Source organism: Athene noctua, chromosome 1 (genome assembly GCF_965140245.1).
Source record: "Athene noctua chromosome 1, bAthNoc1.hap1.1, whole genome shotgun sequence".
NCBI lineage: Eukaryota > Metazoa > Chordata > Aves > Strigiformes > Strigidae > Athene > Athene noctua.
The window spans coordinates 254,598,376-254,607,767 of NC_134037.1; positions in this window are offsets into that span (position 1 = coordinate 254,598,376).

The window sequence follows — 9,392 nt, forward strand, 5'->3', positions numbered from 1 at the left end:
GTTATATCTCCCTCTGTCCTTTGAGCTCTTCCTATAGTCTCCACCATAGATGTACTTGTGCAAGGGAAGTAGTAGTTTGTTTTATTCCACAGCTTGCAAGGTCTGTGCTTTTGCATAGCCATTGATAAACTTGCGACTGCAGTACATGCTCTTGCAAACATACAGCTTCATTACTCTGGTAACTTCTTTGCAGGGCTCCTCAGTTTCAGAGCTTGTTTGGGATGCTGCAGCACAGTCGGTCTTTGATCTGAGTTGGTAAATAAAAATACATACACAGACAAACATACACACACACACAAATATATATGTGTACATGCCTGCCTTGCATTTTTTCACCAACAGACTTGATATCAGCCAAGATTGCTGAGACAAGTCAACAGAAAATAGTGTCTCTGATAGTTTTCAGCTCTTCGTTCCTACCTAGGTGGTCCTGCTGTAGTTCGAAGACTTGTTTCAATTTTCTTGACTCTTTATGTTTTATTAAAGAAAATATATAATGATACTTGAAAAGCATGCTTTCTGTGCTAGATAAAAATGTAAAAGATTGACAAGATTTTTCCAGGGAATGGTTAAGAAGGTCTATAGTTAACCAGACAACAGGATGCCAACAAAGTTACAAATGGAGATTTCTATAGGTTTAGTTCTTAGCTCATCAGCCTTAGGGGTAGGCCTTTGTTGGAAACGCCGAAACTCAGTATGATAATGTGTAGTTTCCTCTGATTTTCATGGGGAGTAAATAGAAAGCATGTAACTACCGAAGAGCACATGCACAGTGAGAATGAAACTTAAGAAGCGTCCATTCCTGGTGGAAAGAGTCAAGAGGAGGAAGAATGTGTAAAGACACTAAATTTGTCTGTACTGCTATTTTGGGTCTCTGGGATGGTAAAGTGGTAAATAGTTTGGAAGAACATAGGTGTTATACATAAACATGTGACCTCTGTGACACAAAGAAACTGAAAAAAAGACAGCAAATTAGCAGTAAGACCTCTGTCCTTTCTTCCAGAAAAAAAAAAAAAAAAAAAAAGGACAGGAGATTGCAGTGTTTGTCTTCCTCAAGGCAGAAATAAACATAAGGAAGTGGGTGTTTGTTTTCTTATATTTAACTGGAAGCTAAAGAAGCCAAAACCAGATTGTTCTATCTATAATTGCAGTAGAGCATACACACTTGCAATAGCTGACTGCCTTTTGCTACTTCAGTGACACTACAGATGTTTTATTAAGTGAATTGTAATATCCTCTCTCCTTGAGAGTTCAACATCATGTGGTGATGTAATAGGATGTTTTCTTTTATGTTCTTTCTGATTCTTTTTCCCCTTTTATTCATTTAAATGCTTAGACAGGTGGTTTGAATAAGTCAGGAGTACTACCTTTTATGTGCTTTCTATCTTGTATCCTATGTTAAACTCTTTCTACTGAGTGATAGGAAAAGGGGTAGTCTTTTGCGTGAATAGATTTATGCATAATAACCCTACTCTGTAGCACAAGGATGGGTGGGTTAGCAGAGATCTGTTCCAGGTCTTTTTCTATAGTTGCAGGAGGATGATTTTTAGACAATTTGCTCTTTCAGACATTCCTGATACCTGCTTCATTGGTGGACACAAAATAAGTGTAATTTGTTAGAGAATTTTATCTGTCTTTATGTTTAAATGCAAGTTTTTAAGGGAAAAGGGATATTTTTTTACCAGACCACCTGACAGAGCTGGGAAAAAATTAATGATATTTTAGGCTGAAAAATTATTTTTTGGGTCTCTGACTAAACAAGGACTCTGAATGTGAAGCCTGGCCATTTTTTTTTTTTTTTCATTTATATTATTTTGCTTAGTAAAAGATACCACATCTCTAATGCTTCTGCTTTAGTCCATGGTGGCTACCACATCTTTATTTTGCTTTTGGCATTTTGTTTTCTGGCTTGTTTGTACATGGTCATTTTTCTGTGTCAGAATCTATTCTCAATTTTTACCCATTTCCTCTCTTCACTGCAATTTTCATCAGCTTATACACAAGCCTTTTTTTAAAAACTTCTTGCCTTTATTACATAAAATATAGAAACATAGAATAGTTTGGGTTGGAAGGGATCTTTAAACGACATTTAGTCCAACCTCCCTGCAACAAGCAGGGACACTTCAACCAGATCAGGTAGCTCAGAGCCCCGTCCAACACGACCTTGAATGTTTCCAGGGATGGAGCTTCTACTGCCTCTCCTGTGTTTCACCACCCTCACTGTAAAAAAATTTCTTCCTTCTATCTAGTCTAAATCTACCCTCTTTTAGTTTAAAACTATTACCCTTGTCCTGTTGCAATGGGTCCTACTACAAAGTCTGTCCCCATCTTCCTTATAAGCCCCCTTTAAGTACTGAAAGGCTGTTCAGAGGTCTCCCTGGAGCACTCTCTTCTACAGGCTGAACAACCCCAACTCTCTCAGCCTTTTTTCATAGAAGAGCTCTTCCACCCCTCTGATCATCTTTCTGGCGCTCCTCTGGACCCACTCCAACAGGTCCTTGTCTTTCCTGTAGTAAGAACTCCAGAGCTGTCACAGTACTTCTGGTGGGGTCTCACCAGAGTAGAGCAAAGGGGCAGAATCATGTCCCTTGACCTGCTGGCCATGTTTCTCTTGATGGGCCCCAGGATACAGCTGGCTTTCTGGACTGTGAGCACATTGCTGGCTTGTGTCCAGGTTTTCATCCACCAGTACCCCCAAGTCTTTCTCAGCAGGGCTGCTCTCAATGCTTTCATCATCCCCCAGCCTGTACTGATACTGGGGATTGCACTGACCCAGGTGCAGAACCTTGCATTTGGCCTTGTTGAACCTCATGAGGTTCAAATGGGCCCACTTCTTGAGCTTGTCCGGGTCCCTCTGGATGGCAGATAACTTCCTTAAACAATACTTACATATCTCTTTACTGCTTTTATTATGTTTGCTCTTCCTTTTTTTTTTTTTTTAGGAAAGCTATGTAAATGGTCACCCCTGCTTGCATGGTAACAGTTTTCATATATTGCTGAAAAGACTTAAATAATTGATCTTGTTCTCCTTATAATTCACTGAGTCATACAGCTACTGAGCCACCACCGTTCTTATGCCAGCTTTTGAACATGTCCAGAAGTGGGAGCATAGAAAAATTTGCATAACATGCTCATTTATAATGAAAGGTTTATTGAAAACTACTTGGCAAGGAAGGAATTCTGTAAGATTTCCAAATACATAAAGGACCATCATCTAATCCTGATTAAACCAATCTGTCAGCCTAAGCATATGTCCACTGAAGGTGTAACAAAAACTCCTAATACTATCAAGAGTATGGTTCAAAACCTATTGCTTAAACTAAGGAATTGATCTGACCGTAAAAAGGCATGTAAATAAATCTGCTGTGCCTGTCTGAAATCCCACCAGCACTGATAGGGGGGGTTATGTCCAGCACAGTTTAGTTATACATTGCACTTTGGTGAGGAGAATAAGCTGTTTGACATTAAATCAACACAGAGGCTGATCAGCCTGCAGGAAATAAACAAACTCCCTGTCTCTCTGTGAAGCTACAGAGGGCAAGGCTAAGCAGCGCTGGGAAATCCCGGGCTTCAGATCAAGATGCATGTTGGTTGTAGGGCTTTGGAAGCAGAAATCTGAGCTACCTCAGCTGTGACACAAGAGATCACTAGTGTGAAGAGCTCTGGAAAACAGCTCAGCTGCAGTCGTGGGTGGCAGCTTGCAAATGAATGAAAGAAGTCTGAGAGTGTGAATGACTGATGTTAATAGTGCTTGGAGTTAAGTGCATGTGTACAAAGTATTGAACTTGTTCAGAATTCAGAATTCACAACCAGCAAGAAAGAATTATTTGGCTGTAGACCGCAACACTTAACACTTGGACTGGTGAACAGTTTGATTCTCCTGTGCTGTTTGAGTATCACTGTAACACATTTCCTACCTACCACACTGCCAGAAGAGGAGAATGTGGAGTATCTGGTGCAACTTGTGGGTCAGTCCATGTCCATAACAGCCAACAGGTGAATAATGGACACACATGGAGACATGAGGGATCAGGACAGAGTCCATCCTGCCATTTGTGGCTCATCTAGTATTTAAAATCAGTTTGGAATAAATTGCTGTTTCTTTTGTCATCTTTGATGGAGATCAGGGCATCTTTTTGGCAGATGCAGCACACACTGAACACGGTATATATGTGTATTAAGAAGCAGCTTCAGCCGGGGAACGTATCTCTATTATCCCTGTATGCCTATGACGCTCTGAGCAGCCATGATCCTGATGCAGGCAGGACGTACCCAGAGAAAGGTCATTCTTATCTTTCCTTGTGTCTCACTGTAAATGCTGTCTAATGCCTTGGACAGTGGCAAGGGATGAGTCAGCTAGGCCTTTTGTCTAACCCCAGATGATACAATAGTAATTTATGATTTTTCTTAAGTCATGCTTAGTAAAAGTAACATTTTTGAAAGCCCAGACTGACTCGGGAGGCAAAGTTTTATTTCCAAATCTAGTTATATGAGTTCAAGTCAATAGTATGTCTGTGCTCCCTGACTCATCCCATCCCTAGGGCTCATTTGCTGACTGCCCAAGGATGCTTGGTCTGGCTGTACTTGCAGCATGTTATACTAACAGGAACTTGTCGGCTCACAGGGTCCCACATGCTTCTTTGGCCGTGAAAGGCTTCCAAAGTTTCCTTCTGAATGGGGAACCAATCTGATACAATTCCTATTTGAATTAGCTGCCCTAAAAGTGAAAAATTTGATAACATTTTCAAAAATACCTTAAATATTTGGTGAAGATAAAGCATCAGAACAAGGACAAAAAATTAATAGTCCCTGAATGTCCAATCTCCCAGCCCTTGGCTGGCCTTCTGGCAGCAAGTAAAATTTGGTCACATAAGTAAAACTGTGAGCAATAAACAAGATCCAAGAAAACTACTCAGATTGATACACACACGTGTGTGTGGCTGCAGATACATTTTATTGTACCCACAGGGTGACAGCCGGTGCATAACTCCACTCAGGTGAAACTGTGTAGACCTCCCAAGGGGTTTGGGACAATCTTAAAATATTGGCCTCCTTTGTTCTTGTCTCTTGTGAGTTTTATATGAGACTATACACTGAATACTAGATCCACATCAGTCCTCCTTTTGGGGACTTCTTTGCCTAAGAAATGACCTTGTCTTGCTCCGCCTTATCCTCAACCCCTTGTACAGCCAAAGTATGGTTGGTGGGTTTTGCAGATGTAAGAGCTCTGTATATCTTTTAATTTAAAAGCCCGGGGACACAAAAATGTCTGGCTTTGATGGAAATGAGATATTCTTCATGATCTTGTACAGAGGCATCATAATTGATAAATAATGATGTTTTAAACATTGAGAGGCAAAGGTCCTTCAATTCTGTTGAAGGAATTGTCTTTTTATCAAGATATATGTAGAACAGCGGGACAAATCTTAACAGTTCAGGATTTCTGTAGACAGGGCAGTGCATGTAATACACAAGACATGTAGACAGAGACACAGACTTATGTTACAATAGTGTAACATTATACATGTATGGCAATATTATATTATACTATATCTAGGTAAAACAGGCATAATCTATATACCTGCTATAGGCATGCTTAAATTCATCTAGCATATAATAGTCTTGCTTACAGTCTAGTGTGGTTCATAATGGTAAATGGTTTTTAGTTCAGCAGTTGCAAACTTTGATCCCAACATCAGACAAAATCTCAAATGCACGTAACAAAAGTGCCACTATTTTTAGACCACAGCAATTCTTTTATAAGGAGACAGTTCTTGTACAGTGTATATTAACTCCTGAGAAAGCCTTTCCACGTGGTAAAATAGATTTGGAGAACAAAAGCACTGAACATTGCAACTTGAATAAGAAGACGGTCTTTTATTGTTAGCTTTGAAGCATTGAACAATGTCTGCGACTTGTTCTGCAAAAGAGAAAGGGAGAAATAGAGACTTTCACCTCCATTTACATTCTAATGTTCTCTCAAAAATAGAATTCCTCTCTGTCCCTTGAATAAATACCATGCGGTAGCTTGGGGATATTGCTTTAATTTATGTGGCTGGTGACAACAGAATGGACACAAACAGTTCTCGTTCTCAGATGTTTATTGCCACTGCTTGGGTGGGGGTTGAGAGGGAATAAGCAGTAAGGTGAAACCTTCCACAGTAAAAGGGGCTGTGCTGGCCTGACAAATCACTTTGATTCTGATTATTAAAATGATAATCTGGCATGGCTGGCTCTAACAGTAGGCTTTCTGCAGGTAATAAATCCCATGTTGAACAGGCAATGGTTCCCATCCGACAGTCTCATCAGATGTAGGAGCTGGTAGTTGTGGAGATGGCAGGGGGAGGGTGGGGAGGGGGCTGTTTGCATGGGAAGATGCAGCAGATAATAAAATGAGACTTGGGGGTAGGGTGTTGTCCTGATGTTTAGTTTTCTGACAGTTCATTTGTTTCTAATCATTTGTTTGATTAGCAAACAGAAAACCCAGCAGAAGAGAGAGAAGGAACTCCAAGATGAAATTAATTTGCTAACAGAGGCATGTACAGTTTGCGTTTTGTTACAGCTGAATCCTTTCTACTCACAACACACATTTGCATACTCTGCCTTCTGCAGAATATCTGCTTTATATCTACCTGCAGCTACTTAGCCCTGCATGCATGTATCTGAACTGCTGTCATGTTGCATCTAGCCAGCAGCACTGGGACAAAACAAAATGTGAAAAACTGCCTGCCCTTTTCTTACTGTGACAATCTATGGACTGTTTGGCTATTATTGAAGTTGTCAGCATGGTGCAAACAGCTCACTGATGTTTTACTAGGGTTGTGGTTGTTCTCACTTGGCATTACTGTCGGCACAGGCACATCAGGGAAAAGAAGAGAAACTTACACACTGTCTTAAGACTGCTGCTTTTAAGCCAATTTTAACTTAATATGCGTGGAAAAAAAAAATAATCTTTACCCTGTATTCTCAATAGCAGTCCAGTAGGAAGTCTGTTGGACACAGAGAAAAAGTGATCAGGTAATCTCACCACATAATATAGACTACATGCAGGCAACATTTAGTGTTTATTTTTGCTCTGTAATTAGTACATTAACACAGGTAATTCTGGGTGTTTTCAAAACTCAGTTGAGGGTTTTCTACTGCTCATCGCATGAAAAACTGATGCAGATCAATCATTGGGCAAATTGGATGCTGTCCAGAAAAGTTGCTTTTATAGTCTCTGGGTCTTCTAAAAACAACTGTTTTGGCAAATGCCATGCTACCCAGTCAAGGGTATGTTTTGGACACATTCAGAAAATCATACGAAATTAACAGTTCCCATTCCATAGCACTGATTTGGCAGCTGGACAACCAGAAGCTTTAAGATTCACATGGCTGTTTGACTCATTAGCCTTTCACATGTGTGTGAGTGTGTTTGTGGGGAAAAAAAAAAGAGAGAGGCTGTGTTCGGATATATACAGAGTTTGTTGTCTAGATTGCTCTGCATGTTACCACCTCTCTCCCTTGCAATTTGGTTTTGCATACTTTTTTATTGGCCCTAGTGAAATGGTGGCATGGATTTGTATTCTTTAATTTCATTATCTAAGACCTTAAATCACGTAGCTTGCCTGTGAGAGTTTCACTGATGTAAACTGAAGATTAAAAAATAAAATAGGGGTTTTACTTTCCTAAAAATAATATGAAGAGCATCATAATGGATTTTTATTACATATTGTCACAAAAATTCATTGCCTGCAACTTCCTTGATCCCCCAATATTTTAAGAATTTAGAAATAGTAAAGGAATATCAATATTCCTTTAGAAGTAGTCCTGTGCAATATGAGTTGACCATTTCTGACTTATTCCATAACATTTGATTGATACCAATCTCTCCTAAAACTTTTATAGGAGGTTAACTTGGCTTTATATTTAGATTCTATTAATAAAACATATGTAAGGGGTTAATGAATGATTGATAGTGACTGTAAATGCTTTATAGATTTGGGCCATGTCTTAGTTATAAGCACATCAATAGATGACAATACTGAATGTTTTAAGAGGTAATCAATCAAGCTGTTGGACTGCATAAAATGTACATCCATTCTTTACCCCTTTCTTTAAAGCTGTACTTGTCATTTATTAACCTTTTATAAACCAGTTCAAAGTGGAATTTTAATCAGAAGTATAGCATGGTGTGAATTAGGGACACCTCTGACACTTTAAAGACATCGAGTATATTTTCTTTAAAACCCCTTTGATGCTGGTCCAGGTGCTACCCATGGTACCTGCAGTTAGAGAGGACTGGACAAAATCATTAAAAAGTTCCCTTCCAGCCTTGAGTACTGAACATACACTTCTAAACTTCCATGGGCCAAACATAAACTGAATATGCTCCATTAAATCAGCAGATTATCATCAGGTTCTGACATCCCAATAAATGCCATCCTTGCTTCCTTCCGAAGATGGTGACAATTATCTAAAAAACTTCTTCAGATGATAAAGCCATTTATATGTATTGTACACTCCTTTCTTGTTACACAACAGAATATTATAACTGAGGACTGGAAACTTGTCCCTCCTATTATTAAAATACACTCTATAATATAATGATCCTAGGCACTCTTCAGACAAGATAGTGGGTGTAAAACACAAAGACAATACACTGAAATAAATCAAGTAAAAAAATTCCTAACTTAGCCTGAAAACAGTCAAGCACATCTGGTGTTCTTTAAGATAGAATTTATGAAATTTGAGTACTAGTTTGCAAGATTGGTCTACAGTTGTGAAGCAAGCAGCGACCTACCTACAGGCCAGAATAATATGTCTGAATAAATATTTAGATACCAGTACAGCACTTCATGTCTTTCTTGAGTTGTTGACTTCTGAAGTGAAGTTGGTTAGAGAGGGTAAAATTTGTTTTGTTATTCATGGTCATGTCATGCCTGGCATATGGGATAGCCTTTGATAAATCTTGCAACTGCCAACCACTGAGAACACAGGGCCAGATCAACAACCAGCTCACATACATTTGGCTTTATTGACCAAGTAGTGTAGCTACCAGTCATCAACCCAGGAACAGCTCTCTTGGAGTCATGGAAAGAAGCTGAAATACAGGTGACAGGGAAGAAAGCAGCAGAAGCTGCTGTTTCCTCTGACTCAGTTTTGCTCTAGGGTTTACTTCATTCATGAACATCAGCTGGAGAAAAGTATCTGGCTCACATTAAGCCCTTTAAAAATATGATTTAAATATATTAAAGAAGCTCCAGCAGCCTGTTTGAATCAAACCTCAAGTAAAGATAAGAAGCTGAAACCACAGCTGGTGCAAAACAATTTACATCAATAGAAAATGTGGCCCACTAAGGTGTATGGAAGAAAAATTTTTAGTATTGATAACTTCCTCTCTTTGCTGTCTT